A 19,652-nucleotide genomic window follows, 5' to 3' on the forward strand; every position below is an offset into this window, starting at 1 on the left:
CAGGATTCTAAAGATCTTAAAAGCTTTCATAGTGATTATAACATTTATCTTCAAAGGAAGAAGGACAAAACTGGTTTCAGATATCTCTTAGGCAAGGCTGGATGCCAAAAAAAAAAAAAAAAAATCAGAGCAATGTCTTCAAAGTTCTGAGGGAAAGTTATTTGGAACCAGGAATTCTAGCTATCGATCAAAAGTAAAGATAAAATAATCATTTTTAGACATGCAGGGACATGCAAATTTCACCATCTACAGATTTGCTCTTGAAGAATTACTTGAAAATATACTCCAACAACAATAACGACAAAAACATGGAATTCAAGAGTGAGGAAAATATGAGATTTAAGAAACGAGGCACCAGAGTTCCCATTGTGGCGCAATGGAAACAAATCCAACTAGGAACCACAAGGTTGCGGGTTCTATCCCTGGCCTCGCTCAGTGGGTTGGGGATCCAGCATTGCTGTGACCTGTGGTGTAGGTCGCAGATGCAGCTTGGATCCCACATTTCCCACGTTGCTGTGGCTGTGGTGTAGACCGGCAGCTATAGTTCCATTTGGACCCCTAGTCTGGGAACCTCCATGTGCCGCAAGTGAGAACCTAAAAAAAAAAGTAAAAAGAAAAAAAGAAACCAGGGACCAAGTAAGGCAGCAGCATGAAAGGAAATCCCAGGAGATGGCCGTTCGGTGGGGCTGGAAAACCAGGCTGCAGCTTAACTTGAAGTCGTGGACCTCTGAAGGGAGTGTTTTTAAGAAGCAAACGAATTCGAAGGAGTACATTTCTTCGTGTGGGAAGTGAATCTTCTTGATGATTAAAGGCATATTAAATATTTTAAAGTAAAAATACCCTGCTCCATTTCCCTCCCCACTTCAAACTTTTACTAATCATATCGCCTCTTTTAGTGATACAGCTTTCAAGACATAAGACTATATGTCTTCGCCTATAAGACACTCTATTTTGTTTTATAAGGCATATTTCAAATACTGGAATGGTTCTCCATTTTTAGATTCACCTTAAAGATGCATATGGAAAATTTAATTATACTGGCTTACAATCAATCCCCTGTATTTCTTGGACCAAGACATGCATCAGAACTCAGAATTTTAGAGATTTTGCAAGCACAATACAATGCTTAGACTACATATTAAGCAACACTCCCAGCAAATTCTGGAACAGCACACATTTCTGCAGGGGAAGAAAAAAAAAAAAAAACGTGTAAACATGTCAGTCCAGGTCAGGTTTTATGGCCCAGGGAATTCAGGCCACTGGCTCAAGCATGGTTAATCTTGCCACGCCACATAGAACTTGAACTAAAGGGTGAGAGCTTGTAACCTCAGAAAGACTAATCAGAATCATTCCATATCTCCTACTACAGGGAGAACGTGTTTCTTAGAATACACTGACACAATGGAAAATAATGGTGAGGGACAGAAACAGAGACAGTCCTGATAGAATTATCTCAACTTCAGAGTTTGCCTCTGCCTGAAGACAGTCTCTCCCTGGGCTTATCAATTAGTTAAGTAAGCCAGCTTGCTTAACAGTTTGATTTGGGGTTTCTGTCCTTTGTAACTGAAAAATTTTAGACTGATTTTATACTGAACACAAATCACAAAGACTTTCAACAGGATGGGACCAAAACAAAGGTGCCTGCCATCACTACAAGTTTCTCACATTGATATGCGAGTAATAGACAATGCAACAAGACATGAAAAAGAAATTAAAAAGTATAACTATTTAAAAAGACAATATAGGAGTTCCTGTCGTGCCTCAGCAGTAACGAACCCAACTAGTATCAATGAGGATGTGGGTTAGATCCCCGACCTCACTCCGGGGGTCAAGGATCTGACTTTGCCATGAGTTATGGTGTAGGTCGCAGACATGGCTTTGATCTAGTGTTGCTGTGGCTATGGTGTAGGCTGGCGGCTGCAGCTGTAATTCAACCCCTAGACTGGGAAACTTCCATATGCCATGGATGCAGCCCTAAAAAGCAAAAAAATAAAAGGAGAATATATATTAATATAATTTACAAAAAATATACAGAAAATCCACGATAATTACTTAACAAATTAAGAGAAATATAAGAGAACTCTGAAACAAATCCCTTAAAATCACACACACACACAACGTACATGTGTAATATTGGACTAAGCTTAATAAAAAATTTGAATGTCATATCAAGAGGGAGTCATATAACTATTTGGGCGAAGTGCTGCCAAGCAGAGAGGACAGAAAGGTTTCTAAGCTGAGAGCATGCTTGGCATGTCTGAGGAACTACAAGAATCCTAGTGCGGCCACACTAAAAGGATGAGGGACTTGAGGAAGGAGACTGTCACCTACGGGCCATCAGAAGACAGGGGACCACATGCATCATCTCCCAATTCCGAGGGCTGTGCTTGGCTCATGGTAGGGATTCAACAAGTAGTTCTTAGTTGGATGAATTGAAGCAATTATCCTTATGTTGCGAATTATGTGTTGACCTATTTTTTACAATAAACCATAAACTCCTGAAGAACAGAAGCCATGCATATTTTTACTTTTATCTTCAACAGTCAATAAAACACCTACCATTTAATAAAGCTGAACAAATATCTGCTGACTAACTGGCGAATAACTAAGTGAATGAATAAAATGAGTGAGCAAACAAACAAATTAAGCAAATTAACATTTTCCTCAAACCAACTTCCCCTTCTAGAAGAAATCTCTTTCTACTTTAGGTCGTGGGGAAAGGGAGCTAATCAGACCTACAGGTATGATGAATGGCCATCACAATTTTTAAAAAAGAAACAGAAGGGGAAAACAGATTTGAAGAACAAAACATGTTTAGGCATCCAGATATTTTTTAAATTCTTCTTGTTGACAAAAGAAACTATTCTGACACCATTACTAATACAGTTTTTTTTAACTCAGTGTTTTTAAAAATCTATAGGTAAGCAGCTAAATATTCTTAGTGGTCATCTAAAAGGGAACTACAAGAAAGGAGACAGTAATTTATTCTCATATGCCATTCTTTTTGTCAAAAGCCTTTTGAACCCACCAACAGGAGAGAAAGGTCAACAGTCCTGGAAAGAAAAGCAACAGCTTCGTGGAAATAATTCAGCTTTTGCCAAAAGGAAATGAAGAACTAGGGAGGGCCTGTCATTTACTAAACCAGGGATATATTTTTATTGCCTACTGTGAAAAAGAGCTTTTTCCAGCACTTGTGAGAGAATGTTCCATGTGACCCTCGAAGTTCCCCGGCGACCAGGAAAAGAGGCAGAACCAAAACCCAGAAACCTGCAGTTTCTTTTCCAGGACTAAGCAATAGTGACAAGTAGAGAGTTACAAAAGAATAAAAATAAATGGTCAAACTGCGACTACGCTACAAGTCAGTTTTGACTGAATCCATAACATTCAACACAACGTTTTCATGGGCTTCCCCAGGAGAATTAAGACGTCCTGCACGTAACACTCACCCTAAAACTACCCAATAATGTGGTCTTCATATGACCTAAGCCACCGAAAGAGGAAAGGTCTTCTTAACATTAAGAGCTGGTGAACAATGTCTAAACTTTTATTATTCCTTTAAACTAATTGTATTCTTTTTTTCAGTATATTCACCTTCATCTTTGTAACAATAGAACACATGCTTGTGAAAACATGCTTTTCTAATTAGCTAGGAGAGGACACCACGCCACCTGCCTTTTCCACAGGCCCATCTGAAATGATCTCCTGTGGGGAAATATTCATTTAAAGCAGCTTTGCTGAACTGTCCGCATTGGGTTATGCTTCTCTGAAAGTTCTCCCGGTAAACACTGGCTTTTACATAATTGCTTAAAGACACTCCCAAGAGATATCCAGTTAAAGGCCCCATAATGAGTTGCTTCTCTTGGCAAGAAAAGATATTCCTGCCACATCCATATTTGATTTTCTGGAAAATCGATAGTCACCTAAGCTTCATGCATGAGCCAGTATAAGCTTAATATACGCCTATAGTTTTTCTTTTTGCGACTCATGCAGACTCTCTCCGTTGTTCTGGGGTGGGGGGGATCTAGAAACAAAGTAACTTGCCAAGCTGAGTTCATAAATTAAGTGCATAAATTCTTTACAAATAGGGCTCTTGACAGTATATTTAAAGTGCAAACAGTAGTCCTACAGCACACTCAGGGAGCACAGTTTTTTAAATGAGTGAAATGATGCTGGAAAGAGGACGTTTTAGAATTATTGCCTCCACTCCTTGACTGGCATCAGCTCCACACTCAATGCTTTCAAACGGATGATAGTATTGGAAGGGACAAGGATTTAAATAGATGCTGCCTGTTTAATCTGTGGAACTCTGCCAAATATCGTTATAAGAGCCAAATGTGTTGATTATATTATCCGTAGGGTCCTAAAACTCTACAGACCAAGACATTCTGAAGGGCTGGCCCATCCTAGAGAAGCGAGTATCGATAGAGAGAAGAAAATTAGAAAGCTAGGGGAAAATTCTCTTCCCAGATCCAACAGCACTGACCTAGGTTCCCCTAAACACAGGTCTTTTGTGCCTTCAAGATGGAGTACATTCTACTGGAAATGTCCTTCCCACCTTCTTCCCAAGGAGGCTATGGGCATCACTGGCCTCACGCCATGGAAACACACCGAGCTTCCCAGAGAGGTCAAAACACAAGGGCAGGTAACGCATCAAGACCCACGGTCCATTTCCCCATTAAAGCCACACCCTCTCTATCTTATTTTTTAAGGAGATACAAAAATAGCAATTAAAAATTCCACAGTGTCATCTATAAACAGCTTGTAGTTAGAAGATAAGCTCTTTTTTCCTTTTTTTAAAGTATAGTTGATTTACGATGTTGTGCCAATTTGTGCTGTACAATTAAGTGACCCAGTCATACATGTATGTGTGTGTGTGTGTTTGTATACATATGTTCTTTTTCTCTTGCTAACTTCCATCGTGGTCTATCCCAAGGTATTGGGTATCGTTCCCTGTGCTGGACAGCAGGACCTCACTGCTTACCATTCTCAATGTAACAGTTTGCATCTATCAACCCCAAACTCCCCGGCCATCTCTCTCCCTCCCTCTCCCCCTCCGCAATCAACATGCACTCAGTGTGTGTTCAGGAAAAGTAACCGCACCATCGCCCATGGATACCGACTTCACCAGAGGTGGGAGGGGGGTAATGAAGTAGGCACTAACTGTGGCATAAGATAAATGTAACCTGGAGAAGCAGCAGATCAGAGCAAAGGGGATCGGCACTCATCTGACTAAAGGAAACGCGACAGTGCCCCCCACACACACCGCGATTTCATACAAGAAACGCACGGATGACAGTTGTGTGGAAGTCTTCCCAGCACCAGGTATTCTGAAAAATCAACGGAAGGCCTGAAGAAGGGCACTCATTTGCCACTTCCTCTGGGATCTTTAAAAGAACATTCGCTCAGCATCTTGACAGTGAACGGCAAACAGGGCAACACAACCCCAGAGAGTTCATGCCTAGAAGAAAACCCCGAATTTTGGTTTAAACGATGGCCTTGAAAAGAAAACGCAGCTGAACTGACACACATAGGTTTCCTAGGACTTGGCAGATGAAACACTAACCAACTGAGTTCTAACTCTGATTCAGCCACAGAGCTCCCAAGGAGCTATATAGACAAACGGAAACCCCCTAATGCCAGCCTCTGACTGTATCTCAAAATAAAGGAAAGTTGGGAGTTCCTGCCCCAGTGCAATGGGTTACAGGATCCAGCATTGCCACAGCTGCAGCCTGGATTAATCCCCTGCCCACGAATTCCATATGCCACGGTGCAGACATAAAATGTTTAAAAAATAAAGGAAAAGTCATTTTGAAAGTGTGATTTATAGACGACTTTTGTTTTGTTTTGTTTTGAACCAGTCCTGGGTCTGCTGTTAATAACAGGACGAGGAACCTAGAAATGTGATCAGGTATAACAAGTTTATGAATGTCCCTGAACCCTCTGCTTTTAAACTGGACCCCCCCATATCACTGCTCCCCAACACCACATAAATAAAGGGAGGGTGCAACAGTCCCTCCCTTTAGGTAGAATTTTTCGGGGAGAAAATTTTTTATCATATTTTCTGTAATTAAAATGTATTTATAGTAACAAATTTATAGACTTTGTTAAATTATTCATTAATGCTGTCCTGGATCCCTGCCAGAGATTAAGTAAATATCCACGTGTGTGAGGAGCGCTCCTTTCTCTTACGCCTGTCTTGCCACTTGACGCCAAGGTGTGATGAAGAGGCGCAAGGGTTTCTGAACAGAAATGGAAATGCACACTTGCAGAAATCGGATAGATCTCTTAGGAAAGTCACTCTTGATATTATTACACACAATTGGCCTTAGGAAAGTCTGTGCCAAAACAAAGAAAGTCTCAAAACTCAAAACCAAACCAGAGGGTGGTCCATTCTCTCACATTTATACTCAGTCCATGTCGCTTCGCATTCACTTCCGGGGTGAAACAAACAAAAACGAAAGGCTACCACTGTAGGGCAGGCAACAAGCAACTGTCGACCAAACCTGCGTGCACACACACTCACACACACACACACACACACACACACACACACGTTCCTCTCTTTTTCCAAAAAGCCCTCACGGTAAATAGCCAGGCAGACAAAAGCCTGGGTTTCCGTATTGCTTTTGTATGCAGTGGCAGGAAGCAGTTGTCAGCTGCATCAGTGAAAAATAACAACGGCAAACACTCAGACACCCAGACACATGCCACAATGTTCCCGTGGAAATCAAACTCTGAGAAATTTTTAAAATGTTTTCAACACATCAGCATGAAGCATCGACCTAGTTGGAATCACTTAGATCTAAAGCAAATGCACTGATTGTTTTCACAGCAGGCTTTTCTTCTTGGAGCTGAAACAGGCGCACTGGCGAGGCTGGCAAGGAACGGTTTTCCAGCCCCCTGCCTTGGTCGGCTATAGCCTGTGACACGATCAATACCGGGGCGAGCGGCGGAGGAAGCTCAGGGAAGATTATGAAGATGAGGTGAGTGGCAGAATTACCTTCCAGGATTTGTTCTTTCTGCTCCCGTGAATCCCAGCCGCCTCAGATGGAGACGGAACGCCATCAGGACGCAGACCAAGACTGAGAGGTGGGCAGGGGGTGAAGGCTATTAGACACCCTAGGTGCTGAGAGCCTGGCTGTTGTCTTTTCACATGCGATAGCCGCCAGGAACAGACCAGAGCAAATCAGGGGCAGGCATCACTGATGAAGAAGACGCATGCCAGCAGCTCTCCTAGGACCTGGCACACGGTAGGGGCACAATCACTGGTAGCCATAATTTTCACTATCTTTTCATTACAATTAATACAATTACTCCGGCCATTTTGACTTTTTACCCCAGACAGGTACCATCTGTGTAAACATCATATATAAAACACTTGCTTCCCAGTTAAAACTGCGGAGGGGATACAGGCAGGATCAAATGCGCTTTAGTTGCTCTCTGATCACTCACTGATGTATTGAGGCCTCTTCTGCGCAAGGCACTGCTAATCCACGGGTTTTCTTCCCATGAGCCGGAGGCCCAAGGACACCTAAGCCATTGGGTCAGTTCATATGTGGGTCTGTCCTACAGCCTAACAGGGGCACTGAGGTTAATACATTCGACTGTTATTCCATGTGTCCAAGATGCGAGACAAGCTTTAGGAGATGCTTCTGTTGCTTATTAATCTGAATGGACGACCCTAATCAATGGACAAGGGTCAATGATGTCGCTAATGATCGTATTACCAATAATCCATCCGAGCTTCTAACTGCAGAGGCCGTCCAGTAATTCAGCCTTAAAGCCTGAGATTTCTCTGTATTTCAACAGTCTCTAAGAAGTGTCCAAGAAATTTGAGGCTATTATTTGCTACGGGTTACTTACACCACCAGATGAACATGGAGAAAAGAAACATTTTTCCAGGCCTATCTACTTTCACCCAAACATCTAAATGAATTCTTGCCACCTTGTTCTGATTTTTCCAATTATAATGTGTGTGTGTGTGTGTGTGTGTGTGTGTATTTTTTTTTTTTTTAAGGAATGCCTCCTCTTTGAAAAATTAGGAAACATGATTCCCCAAACCTAGGAATTACCACTGCCAAAAATTTGGTTCTTTATTTATGGTCTTTTTTCCCAGACATGTATTATCTTTTCGACATAATTAGTATCTTACTACATAAACTAATCTTATTCATTTAACATTACACATTACATTGTAAGCATAACCTGTGTCACTCAATTTCTTTGAAAACGATTTTAATGTCTCATGATTTATGGATTTACCTTCGTGTAATTTAACCACTCCCCTCTTCTAAGACTTCAGGGCTTTTCTTTCTGTGTGTGAGTGCTAATATAGGTGACAGAAGGGAACACATTTGTTCACCCAGATCTCTGGTTATTTTCTAAATTACTAGAATTACCAGGTCAAAGGCCAAGACAAGCTGTTGTTTTGTTTGTGGTTTGTTTCAAAATTATTCCTTTCATTGCTGAAATTTTAGAACTTAGGAAAGGAAAAAACATCAAAATTTTTTCAAAATATCCCACTGATAAGACATAAATGGATGTCTTAGTGTATATGACGGCTTTTATACGCAAATGTAAATATTTCCATATGCATTTCATATTTTTGTTTTATAAAATTGACAAATACAGAATGTATTATAATTTGTTTTTTCTAATTTAAAAATAACAGGTTCTTTTCATGTCATTATATCTTTCAAATTCAAAAACAAAAGATAACTAAATGGTGCTGGTTTTCCACAGGTGCTCTCCCATAGATAATGAATAAGACTGAATATAATTCAAAGCCACTTGACAAAGTCTAAAACGCCATCTCTGTTTAACATTAATACCTGATCCTTAATGAGAACTTTACATGTCTCTGCTAAGGATGCTTTGGAAGGAGAGGAGGCCGGAAGGAGAAGATAACATCAGGAGATACTCAGAAACTCCCCCGAAGAGAGGACTGAGCGTAGAGCTTTGGAGAAGTTGATCAAATCAATAAATTACCAAAACAGCAGGCCAGTAATCAGTTAATTACCCTAAAATGTTATTTTCCTCCTTAATACTTGTAAATCATTGACCTCAAGGCAAAACCAGAACGATATCAAAAAACTCGTTTCAAAACTTGTGGATTTTGCCTAAAGAAGAAGAAAGTAACAGCAGTCACTTTGGTTTTTTTCTAGAATTCCTCATCTACAAAAGAAAACACAAGCTGGGAAAATATCGTTTGCTCTTTGCTACTAAATGTACTTTCAATTGATTTAAAAGAGTAAATTGATGACAGGCAAGGGCACGTTTTAAAAGTCATTTAATCTCACCCTAATTGTCATTACCTCCAGGTCTTCTTAGACAAGCTGTCAAAGACGGACTAACATTTGACGTAGCTCTGTTATTTTTACCAGAGAGGAGTTTTAAGCCTCAGTGTGGTTAATCATCTCCATCACCCTTGTCATCTGCATCACCCTCGTCATCCCATCACCCTCGTCAACTCCATCACCCTCAACTCCATCACCCTCGTCATCTGCATCACCCTCGTCATCCCATCACCCTCGTCAACTCCATCACCCTCAACTCCATCACCCTCGTCATCTCCATCACCCTCGTCAACTCCATCACCCTCGTCAACTCCATCACCCTCGTCATCTCCATCACCCTCGTCAACTCCATCACCCTCGTCATCTGCATCACCCTCGTCATCCCATCACCCTCGTCATCTCCATCACCCTCAACTCCATCACCCTCGTCATCTGCATCACCCTCGTCATCTCCATCACCCTCGTCAACTCCATCACCCTCGTCAACTCCATCACCCTCGTCAACTCCATCACCCTCGTCAACTCCATCACCCTCGTCATCTCCATCACCCTCGTCATCTCCATCACCCTCAACTCCATCACCCTCAACTCCATCACCCTCGTCATCTGCATCACCCTCGTCATCTGCATCACCCTCAACTCCATCACCCTCAACTCCATCACCCTCGTCAACTCCATCACCCTCATCATCTGCATCACCACTATCTGCATCACCATCATCATCATGTCTCCCAACCCATCACCCATTCTCCACAACCTTCAAGTCTTAGCTTAAACATGGCCTTCTTGCATTTCCCCATCTAAATTCGGATGCCCACATTCAATCATAATTCACCATCTTAGGGATATTTTTAATGTCTTCTCTGGTACTTATCACAAGTCAGGATTGTTTGTTTGTTTTTTTGTTTGGGGCTGGGCTCAGCATATGGAGGTTCCCAGGCTAGACGTCAAATAGGAGCTGTAGCTGCTGGCCTACATCACAGCCACAACAATGTGAGATCCAAGCCGCACCTGCAGCCTACACCACAGCTCACGGCAACGCCGGATCCTTAACCCATTGAGCGGGGCCAGGGACCAAACCTGCATCCTCATGGATGCTAGTCAGATTCTGTTCTGCGGAGCCACGACAGGAACGCCTCTTTGTTTTTTAACTTATTTTTCATCTCTTTCTTTATCTACACTGCAGTCTAAGTGTGGTCAGTGATCACCATTTTCAAGAGCATCATTCTAGCCCCAGAACATTCCAGAGTGTCTGGCCCAGAGCAGGCGCTCAATAAAAAGCACATGAATTAATCAATTATCCACCTATCCTCACCTCACACACACACACACACACACACACACACACACACGCCTGTGATGCAAAATGATCTTTCCAGTGTGTTTTGTCCCAGTATGGAAATGGAGTGCTGCCATGCCCATAAGTAGTCATTTTCTAAACTGTCTAAAACCACAGAGGCATTGCACTGAGGCAGAGCAAGTGGCCTCATGAAGTCGTGTGACTGGAGAGGCTGCGTGAGCTCTTCGCTCAGAAACATCTCTGTCACCTGCCCAACAAGAAATCCCCACCATTAAATTAATCTTTAAGATGAACACACTGTAAGGCCAAGAAATTCCTTTTAAAATAAGAATACTAGATGGTAGTTCATATATTTACACTTAGGTGTGAATTCATTTATCAGACGCGTTGAACCAAGACCACTGGACAGGCTGTTTTTGACTTGCCAAGGACTGAGGTGTCGGAAGATGCAAGGGAAGGAAAGCCACGTGGTTGAAAAGGAGGGACCAGACGCCGCGCCAGGAGACCTGCGCTTGCAAGGCCAAGGGATGCCAATGGATGCGAATGAAAAAAATACCTTGCTTGGCGCCAGGCTTTTCCAGGTTTTCCCGTCAGTAAAATGTGGGAGCATTTTTATTACATTTCAACAAATGTGTTTGAATGAACCCAGTCATGACACATGAAAGAGAAGCAAAGACGGCAGGTGTTCCGTCTGAGGCCAGGGCCCCACGCGTAAAAGGTGGAGACTCAGGAGGAGGGGGGAGGACGTGTGCGTGCGCGTGTTGAGAGGCTGAAGAAGGTGAGACACAGACATGTAGACGGATCAAGAGACGCTTTAGCAGAAAACACCTGGCGGAGCAGAGGCTGATGCTAGTTGATGATGGGTTGTAAACATTGGTAAAACATCATGCTTGCTTCACTAACTGTTTACGTGATCACCAGAAGGGGAACAGTCTTAGGAGTAAAGCAGTTTTAACAATACGATGCTCTCAATTCAGGGAGTTCCCGCTGTGGCTCAGCGAAAACGAACCCAACTAGTATCCATGAGGATGTGGGTTCAAGCCCCTGCCCTACTGTCTGGCACAGGGAACTATAATCGATGTCTCGTAATTACCTATAATGGTAAAGAATCTGAAAAAGAATATATACATCTCCACACAACTGAATCACTTTGCTGTACACTTGAAAGTAACACAACGGGGAGTTTCTACTGTAGCTCAGCACTCAGCGGGTTAGGAACCTCACTAGTACCCATGAGGATGCAGGTTCGATCCCCAGTCCCACTCAGTAGGTTAAGGATCTGGCGTTGCTGTGAGCTGCGGTGTAGGTCACAGACGAGTCTCGGATCCCGCACTGCTGTGGCTGTGGCGCGGGCCAGAGGCTGCAGCTCCAATTCGACCCCTAGCCTGGGAACTTCCATCTGCCGAGGGTGCAGCCCTAAAAGGTTTTTTAAGTAGGAGAAAGAAAGAAACACAACATTATAAATTAACTATACTTCAATTTTAAAAGTCTGTAATTATAAACAGTAAAGAAAAAGTTACAGGTGCTGCTTTCGGAAAACAAAGCTATCACACTTCCTCTGTGGTTGCGCAAGGCAGGATGAGGAATGCAGGTATTCCACGTCCTTGCTCTAGGAATATTTCACACAGCCAGACCAACTCTTGAATCGAGCCCCTTTTTCAAAGTGTAGCAATAATACGAAAGTAACCTCTGACAGAACCAGAGCCAATGTAAAAATGGCCTTCAGAAATACTAATGTCATAATGTCAGTAGCGGGAGTTCCTACGGTGGCTCAGTGGTTAGTGAACCCGACCAGGAACCATGACATTGCAGGTTCAATCCCTGGCCTCGGTCAGTGGGTTAAGGATCCCACGTTGCTGTGGCTGTGGTGTAGGCCAGTGGCTACACAGCTGCAATTCAACCCCATTCAACCCCTAGCCTGGGAACCTCCATTTGCAGCAGGTGCTGCCCTAAAAAGCTAAAAAAAAAAGTCTTTTCATGCTCAGCCATTATCCCTGACATGTGCATGTTTTTTCTTTTTAGATATCCTTTTATTTTTTATAGTTTACAGAATTATAATTTGAAACTTGAAACACAGCTTTTGCATGTCACTCATTCAAATAAATGAAACCAATCATTTCATTTTTTACTGATCTAGTCTAAAAATCTTTTTTCTAACTATGCCTATATTCCTTTTTTCTCAATTTGTTTTGCAAAAGAGCAATACTTACGAAAATAAAAATGTGTGTATTTATGTACATATATCTTCATTACTTGTTTAAAACTCAGTGGGAAAACCAAGAAAATGATTAAATGTTTTTTAATTTGCTTATCTGCTTATCCCATCAAAATATAAAAGTTTAATAACTTTACTTATACATTATTTTGAGAAAAACTTACTCAAGAATCACCTAGCATAGGTCCTAAATTCACGCTATTGTTTTCCAGGTACCAAAATGCTCTCTTCATTGGTTGTAATTTTTTATTCATCAACTTTTATCATGTTTAAGTACACAGGTAGCTGCTCATTTAATGTGCCACTCTGTAGCCTTTTGTATTAAAAGTTTAAAACATGATTTGAATAATCCATTTCCCAGACAGAGGAAAGATAAAAATTAGTCACAGTCAATTGATTTGTATTGCTTGAAATGTTGCTAAAGTGAGCAGTAATCTAATCTTTCCGCCCGGAGTAATATTTTGAGGAATATATTTTAGAGGTGACATCGTGTTAGAACAGATTTGTTTTCACCACTAAACAAATAAAAGAATATTTTCATGGCATCCCTGAAGATGATGATATCAGATTTACAAGATGTCCTTTAGCTGGTTTTATTTTGGGGCCACAGCTTGTTTATTTGACACGTAGGTTAACCTCTAGCCAGTGTAAACTTCTGCAACACAGATTCTGTGCCTTCGTTCTCCACTCACTCTTCTCTGTCTTTCAAGGTCTGTTAAATTGGACCTTGTGTCCCTCCTCTGTGCTTTAACAAGGAGCATGGATGCTTATGAAGTCCACTTTCAGCACCTGAACATGTGCTAAAAAAAAAAAAAAAGCGCCCCCTGGATGTGGGGGTGATGGATGCTTCAATTAAATGCAATACGGAAAATGAGCCAGAATCCACAGCTGGGGAAGCCCCGTCCTTGTAGAAGCAACATGAAAATGGAAAATAATCCTTCTGAAGCCTCACTGGCATGTTCTGAAATGAAACTGGTAGCAGAACAACAACAGATCCCAGACAAGAAATTCCGAGAGATGAGTAAACGGAGCCAAGTCTCCACCGGGAAGAGGGTTCTTCCCCAAGATACAGATTAGAAGGGTGACAGCTGTCTTGGGGGAACCTTCCCAAAGCAAATACTGAGGCCCCGCTACACGCCGGACGTACCTCGAGAAAGACCTAGGAGTTTGGGGAGAGAGTAAGACGATGAGGATAAAGAGAGAGGAAAAAGCTGTCTCCTCTCCAGCAGCGCTTTCGACTCTTTATTCCGAGGATGTGTCCGTGTCTCAGAAAGGAAGACAGACGGAGGGAAGGAGAGGAGAGGGGAAGAAGAAAAGGCAAGAAGGAAGGAAAGGTAGAGAGGCAAAAAGAGGAGGGAAAGAAAAGGAAACATTTCCTTTTCTAATTTGAAAATGCAAAATGTCCAGGAGGTACTTCTATTCATAAATTAATTTTACTTTATTCCCCTTGGACTCTCAGTCCGATAACGACTCCAGTAAGAGCCCAATGGCACCCATTTCCTGCAAAAACAGGCCAAATGGAACTGCCCAGACAAAGGGGGCTCTGACGCCCTGGCCCCATGTTCCCAGGTGAACGGTCTTCTCGCCCAAGAGAGGAGACGCCTGTGCCAGAGGCTGACGAGTGACAAGAGTGTGACACCGGGGCCCTCACAGCCGCAGAGACCTTGATTCTTCCCTCCTCCCGCCGCCAGTGGGAGGTGGAAGCCCTACGTGGTGAGCCTCTGCATCGGACCCAAGCGCGCCTTGGACGGCAGAGGCTGTCCCAAGAGCCAGACGAAGGCACCACAGAACCCAGCAAGTCCGCCCGGCTGCTGACCTAAGGCCACCTTTTCCGGTGAGTGCACAAAACCAAAACCAAACTCGAGAACGCCGCAAAGGTCGTCTTTACCGCCTTCGTGAAACCCTAATAGAATTGTTTAAATGGGTGCATGAAGCACCTGGCTATTTTCTATTGTCACAAGATGATAGTTTTTCCTAACCTTAAACAATGGCTGGGGAAGTTCCTGTCACGGCTCCTCGGAAACGAATCCGACTCGTACCCATGAGGATGCGGGTTCGATCCCTGGCCTCGCTCAGTGGGTTAAGGATCCGGCGCTGCCCTGAGCTGTGGTGTAGGTCGCAGACACGGCTGGGATCCCACGTTGCTGTGGCTATGGCTGATTCGACCCCTGGCCTGGGAACTTCCATATGCCGTGGGTGTGGCCCTAAAAAGCAAATAATGATGACAACGACGGGCAGGGGATCAGGGATATACTGTTCCAGTCACTTGCTCATAAATATAATTTGAGACCCTGTGTTAGTGACGGTGAGCTAGCAAATTCAGGTGCAGACTTTAAATAAAACGCCCAGGAGGCAGCATATGATCCCACACCTTCAATGTCTCCTTCAAAGGCTCTCTCTCTTGCTTTTTCTTTTTTTGCCACAACCACGGAATGTGAAGTTTTCTGCAGCGGGGGATCGAACCTGTGCCACAGCTGTAACCAAAGCCACAGCAGGGACAGCTCTGGATCCTTAACATGCTGAACCACCAGGAGACTCCTAACGCTCTATTTCTTTTTTTTTTTTTTTTGGTCTTTTTTGCTATTTCTTGGGCCGCTCCCGCGGCACATGGAGGTTCCCAGGCTAGGGGTCCAATCGGAGCTGTAGCCATCCGCCTACACCAAAGCCACAGCAACGCGGGATCCGAGCCGCGTCTGCGACCTACACCACAGCTCACGGCAACGCCGGATCCTTAACCCACTGAGCAAGGGCAGGGACCGAACCCGCAACCTCATGGTTCCTAGTCGGATTCGCTAACCACTGACCACGACGGGAACTCCTAACGCTCTATTTCTAATAGAGATTTGATTCAACTGGAAAGAATGAAAACCACCAAGAAATATTAGAGAAGGAGAGGTGTGATTAGAGGCAGAGACCTTCAAAGATCTCAGTGCACAGATCCTTCGACTCTACCCTTGTCTGCGTCCTTGAATTCCGGCGTACTCCTCACTCTTGCTCCCTCTCAACAGGCCCGACCCAGTCCCCCCGACTGCTGGGCTCTTGCGGACGAAGTTGTCAAGACTCAGCTCCCCTGTCTGAGCAATGAGGGTCTCCTGCCTCTGATTCCCAGTGGTCGTTGAGAGGAGGGGTGTGGGTGGGGAAGAGGTGGCAACCAGAAGCAGAAGACGTATTAGCCTAAAGGGGATTGCAAGCTCCAGGCAAAAAACAAAACAAACAAGCACACCCGCTGCAACGCCGTCTTTACCAAGTATCGTGCGAGTGTTCTCTTCTCTTCGGAGGTTCCAAAGCAATAATCACTTTGCTGAAGACCATGGCTCATGTCCCCCAAATCATCATGTTGTTTCCTGATAATACCTAAGGGTTCCGACGTAACTGACTTACGGTAAAGGTTAAAGGAGACGTTTCAGGGTAAAAACTCTACTTGGTTCTGCAGGCATAACACAAATGCAAATGAAGGCTGAAAATTTCCAACTACCGGGTGGGGAGAGATTTCTTTGTTTCAGCCCCACCACTGACTTCAGGTTCACAAGTGTTGAAAAGGTCACTTGACAGGAAGAAATTTAACTGAAAATCGGTAACCAGGATAAAAGATACCCTTTCCTTATTGCAATTTCCAAAAAATGGAGTTGAAGTAGGTGAAATACCACAGTATTATTTTAAAGCTTCCCAAAATTTGAGTTAAGAAATACCACCACTGATTTCTCAACACACTACGCCTTCATGGTTAGTATAACTAGGTTCGAAGGGTCAATGCACACTTGGCCGGAATGTAGTTGAGATTTTATGAAGAGTGAGTACAAAAGCAAGTTCACTGGGCCAATGTAGCAGCACGCTTTCAAATCCAGGCAAGGATGTTAATTAGTCAAGAGACAGAGAGACAGAGAAGATAAACTGTTGATCCATTAAAAGACAAAAGATAGAGTATCTGATGCCAAGAGGGTCCAATAGTGAGGACTATCATGAAATAGAAAGTTGTTTTCTATCTTACATTCTCACATAGTATAATCCTATCACGTATGTATATATTACATACTTAGACATATTATAAAACACAAATACATGTTCAAAAAGGTCTCTGACCCTCTCCAGGAACTTGGCTCCTCTGCACACAGAGCCGCGCCTGCTGGCCCCTCTGCGTCTTGTCTGTTGTGTCTGCAGGCACAGCTCCTGGAGCGCTGGGGAATCGAGGCCAGCGTGACTCCTCCTTTAGCCAGGAGCAACTCTTTTTAGGGACGCCTCCCGGACAGCACCAACCCGCTCTTCCTCCCCCTAACTATTCTACGCTTTCGCATTTCAAGAAAGAATCACTTTCCAGACCGCCGTGTAGCACCCGATTGTAACAGGGAGTGATGGCAACACTCCAGTTCTTACCTAGGAAACGAGTCAGGGGTTCTTACCGGGAAAGAGGTGGGGAGAGGAAGGAGGAGGAGGCGGAGGAGGGCAGGGGAGAAGGGGAGAAACAGAGACGTTTCTGCGATCAAGTTAGGCCTTCATCAGAGATGACCCTAAGAAGCGTACTTTCCACAGGCAGTGCTAGGCCATGTTTCTCTCCTGTGAGTTCCGGCTCCACTAAGGATTTACGCTCTGGCTTCCAACATGCTTAGGTCAAAGGCCAGTTTTGCCACTTACGGTCCGTGACAACTTGTGCCACCTCGTCTGTCACCTAATTGGTGAACTGGAGATTATGACAGTAACTACCCCACAGAGCAACTGTGAGGTTTCACTTACACCTGTACCTAGTAAGCGCCCCCTAATTGATAGGTTATTACTAGTGATGCTATTTCTGAAATGACTGAGTATCTAGCTCTAGGTCTTTTCTGGATGAAAAATGTTATCGAACGTTTTCTTGGCTATTCAACAAAACTGACATGATTCCCACTGAAATACACACACACACACACACGAATACCAGACTAAATTTCCTCCATTCTTCTCCTGTGGATTTAGGATTGTGTGTATGCGTGTGGGGGTCGGGGGGAGTACAAGTCAACATTGATTACCCTTCATTATCTCACCTTATTTAAAACGACGTTCACTCCATGTAAGATGTGCTGTGATAGGTTCATTAGAGTCACCTGTAAGGCTTTCTTCACACTGCCGACACTCAGGCCCTACCCAGGGAGAGTGAATCAGAATTTCTGTGCATGGGTCCCATATATCAGCAGTTGCCCCCAGGTGATTCTAAAAGGTAGCCAGGAGTTCCCTGCACTGTCCAGCACTGTCACTGTTGTGGCGCAGGTTTGATCCCTGGCCTGGGAACTTCCACATGCTGCAGTTGCAGCCAAAACCAAAAATGAATTCATTCACTCATTTTAAAAAGGCATGGAGTGGAGCAGCGGGTTGAGGATCTGGCGTTGTCATGGCAGCAGCTCAGGTTGCTGCTGAGGCAACAGGTTCAGTCCCTGACCTAGGAAATTCCATATGCCCTGGGCACAGCCAAAACAACACAAAATAAAAATTAAAGAGTCGATAATAAATAAAATAAAAAGGCAGCCACAGTTAAGAACTGGTGTTGAGGAAAATAATGGAACACTATCTGGGGGCGTTTCCATTGTGGAGGAGACGGTTAAAGATTCAGCTTTGCTACAGCTACGGCCCAAGTCACAGCTGCAGCTCAGATTCAATCCCTGGCCTGGGGAACTTCCCCATGTATGGTGTGGGTGCAGCCAAAAATAAGTAACTAAATAAATGAAAGAAAGGAAGGGGTCTAGGCCTCACTCTGCTCACTGGCGCTATGGCTCCGAATAAGACCAGTGAGCTCTCTGCAGTTTCCACTTCCATGGACTGGGCGGGATGCTTTGTACCTGCTTTCAAGTGAGAGCATCAACATCAGAGAGCTACTCTGCAACGCGGACTCGAAATCCTGCTTTCAGCGTCACACGAGAGAGCCAGCTAGCTTTTTTTTTTTTCCTTCAGGGCCGCACCTGTAGCACATGGAGGTGCCCAGGCTAGGGGTCCAACCGGAGCTGCAGCTACCAGTCCACCCACAGCCACAGGCAAGGTGGGAACCGAGCCGCATCTGAGACCTACACCACAGCTCAGGGCAACACCGGATCCTTAACCTGGTGAGCGAGGCCAGGGATGGAACCCGCATCCTTGTGGATATGAGTCAGGTTCGTTGATCCCTGAGCCACGCTGGGAACTCCGGGAGTCAGCTACTTTTAAACCTATAAAAGAAGCGTGATCGCCTTCTACACAGGAACTTCTCCCAGCATCTTCAGGGAAGAAGAGAGAAGGAGGAAGCACATACCCACCCAACAGGCAGTTTTCTAGAATCAGTTTAGGGAATCCGCACAGTGAAAGATGTCACAGGCAGCCCACACCTCCATCTCTCATACAAATACGATTTCATTATTCCCCACTTCTCTTCTTGGATGTGTGAAATGATGTGGTTAAGACGAATGAAAGACATTCCCTAAAAGAAATGTAAAGCATAACTTCTCACAATCTCTTAAATATTTCAGTGGCGTGCATTTTGTCTACTTCACCAAAACCCTAAATTAGTGGAATACGGGCATGATGTCTGATGAGTTTTGATTCGGCCCTTCCCCTGCCTGCATTATTTAACCTATGAATCATGGCTGAAGGATTGGTCTGACAAGGTGAAATATAGAAAAGAGGAATTTAACTGACATTAATTACCATGAATTTCTTCTGGTCTCCTTTTCACTAATCGAGGTATCCTAACTGAATCATGCATGGGGAGCATATATCTCTGTCAATTACCTTAATAAATGGCATGGAAGTTCACGAAAGAAAACAAGTTATGCATTTTGTTCCTCCTGGAACAGACACAGAGGTTTTAAAGTCATAATGTATCCGAATGAGAACAGTCTATGCT

The 19,652-nt window shown here is 43.8% G+C and overlaps 1 protein-coding gene across 8 annotated transcripts in view; it reads right to left on the reverse strand.

The window, feature by feature from the left end:
* POU6F2 (POU class 6 homeobox 2) overlaps window positions 1–19,652 on the reverse strand; it is a 486,796-nt gene that overhangs the window by 455,364 nt on the left and 11,780 nt on the right. The window lies entirely within an intron of this gene.

This window comes from Sus scrofa, chromosome 18 (assembly GCF_000003025.6).
Source record: "Sus scrofa isolate TJ Tabasco breed Duroc chromosome 18, Sscrofa11.1, whole genome shotgun sequence".
In the NCBI taxonomy this organism is placed as follows: Eukaryota; Metazoa; Chordata; class Mammalia; order Artiodactyla; family Suidae; genus Sus; species Sus scrofa.